Source organism: Columba livia, chromosome 2, assembly GCF_036013475.1.
Source record: "Columba livia isolate bColLiv1 breed racing homer chromosome 2, bColLiv1.pat.W.v2, whole genome shotgun sequence".
Taxonomy (NCBI): Eukaryota; Metazoa; Chordata; class Aves; order Columbiformes; family Columbidae; genus Columba; species Columba livia.
Window position 1 is genome coordinate 85,976,646 of NC_088603.1, and position 2,456 is coordinate 85,979,101.

Here is a 2,456-nt window from a genome sequence, read left to right on the forward strand (position 1 = left end):
GCACAGCATATTGCACATGTAGAGACAGAATAAAGTAGGCTTAAATGTAATTATTTAACTTTATTTTCTCGTGTTGATTTTTTTAAGCTTATGTGAAATGATATTTTCAGTTTTATTGCTAAACCATAACCAACATAATCTGAAATTTTATAAATCTTGTATTTATGCTCACGACAAAAGAGAGATCTTTGTTTATTATGTTTTTTATTAAACTAAAAATTATTTGATATGTCTTGGGGGAAAAAATAACTGGAGCTTGAGTAATAGTGTTATCCTTTACAGAGATGCATTTATTTTGCCCAAGAATTGAGAGTCCTCCTCAAGAAGAGTTGGGTACTTATGTTCTAATTTCTCTAAGGGCACTGCAGACACCCAGATTCTTGTAGCTTTGGGCATAAGCCTCACTTTGTCCTCATTTTGGGTTTTTTTCCAGAATGGAAATTACTCTAAAAATCTGTAAATGAAGCAGAAAGTCTGGGACATTCTTTAGCCTACATTTTTTTCCCTTCCTTTTTCTTATTTATCTTTTTTAAGTCTTCTTTTTTTGAAGTGCAGCAACAGAGTAAGAAAACTATTATAGAAAAATCTTTTGCAGGAGACAGTTTCAGGAATCAGGGAGCTCAACCCAGTTCACACAGCTGTCTATCCTTGAACCATTCAGAAAACATCTAATGCAGACATTGTTAGATTTTTAAAGTAAGATGTCCACTGGTGAATAAACATCCCTCTTAAACTGCTGGTGTGGATGTTCAGCCTCTTTGTTAAAAGCTTGAAATGGATTCAGAGTATCAATCTAGCTGTTCTTGTGGTCCTCCTCTTAATCTAGCAGGTACAGATAGTATTTCTATCTTGTTTATCTGCTCCTATGTATTTATGGAGAAAAAGATTTTCTGTAACCTACTAGGTTAGTGATAATGAATTTAAAAAGGCTTTTTTTTTCAGTCTTGAAGTGTTCCTGTGGCTCTCAGTGTGTCTTCTGTGTACTATGGGTATCAGAATGTAACACATTTACCATGTGTTTGACATTGGGTTTATTAACTGTCTTTTCACTGTCATTTCAGTTCATAGGTGTTATCTGTGTTCTTTCCCATTAAACAGAAAATTTCACATCTGTATATACCTGGCAGTTTTATATCCATTTAGTGTGTACTATGGTGTCTTTCTAGATCGATTTTCATAACATTTCAATGGACATGAAGGCACGTGCCCTTAAAGAACACTAACATTACTACTGCTTTCAGTCATGGAAAATTGTCTTCTGTTCTCTGTTCTTTATTTAATATAAAATGTTATCTTGATAGACACATAATTACTCTGAATTATTTTATCAATAGCGCATTTACAGGGGCTATTATTTTTATTCAGCCTACTTAGTATCTTAAGAACAGTTCTCAGTAATTTCACTTGCACAGTAAAATTAAATCTGCTATTCAGGGAAAAATTCCAAGTGGCATTTTAACTTGCACATACTAACTTGTACAGCTATTTTTTGTTTTATTGATTGATCTATTATATAGAATAGGTATGCCACACTGAGATTTCTTTGCATTCCAATTGCAGGTAGGGATTTAGATCTAGGTTCAGGATTACCTCAGGGTGTGAAGGCAGGCAGCCTTTACTATGGGAATATGTGACACTATCTGTCCTGTCTTTGGGGAGACAGAGGTTATACATCATTATTCCCATGCTAGTAATTTTAGGTACATAAGTGCTTCTGTAAATCTGGCACACTCCCTTTGCCTTTAATATAGCTTAGTCCTTTACATATTTGACTGCTTACATCCGTAAGGTTTAAATCAATACAGTTTTTAGTAAAAGTGATAACACCTGTGATTTGTCTCATGTTCCATTTGTAAACTGGGACCGCTACACAAATAGAAGTTATGCATTTCACATTTTCTAAGTTTGGAAGGTAATCCACTCTTTGTAAAGGGTTGAGGTCTAAGTATAATAAAATTGTTTTAAAAAGTCCATGTATCAGTATTCTGGAGGACATTCAAATACTAGACAACACTGAAATAACTGAAATAAAATTCTGGGTGTTAATCTGGTAATTTAAACTGTAAGAGTTCTGACAAAGGGTCCCAATCTATATCCTGAATTGCTTCTTTTTTTTTCCTTCCTTCCTGCCCTCCCCCCCTCCCCCCCTTAAAAAGCCGTTTTATGTAGTTACAAATGAAACAGATGACATAGTCATTGTATAATTCTGAAGGACAATCTAACTGGATGCATTATATAATTTCAAATAATGTTTTTTGGTTTTGTTTTAATTTTTTGTTTTTCTTCAGAACATTTGTAGTCTGTCAGATATGTATATTCTCATTCCAAGTCATCAGTTTTCAATCATATTTCTGGATGTATCATAGCTTTCCTGAACAACCTTCTAAAAGCAAAGGAACCCTCATTTTGACAAACGTTCACAGCAGAAAGAGATGGTTTTAAGGTAACTTTATTTT

The 2,456-nt window shown here is 33.8% G+C and overlaps 1 protein-coding gene across 10 annotated transcripts in view; it reads left to right on the forward strand.

The window, feature by feature from the left end:
- The window catches only part of CTNND2 (catenin delta 2), a 660,748-nt gene that overhangs the window by 67,333 nt on the left and 590,959 nt on the right, over window positions 1-2,456 (forward strand). The window lies entirely within an intron of this gene.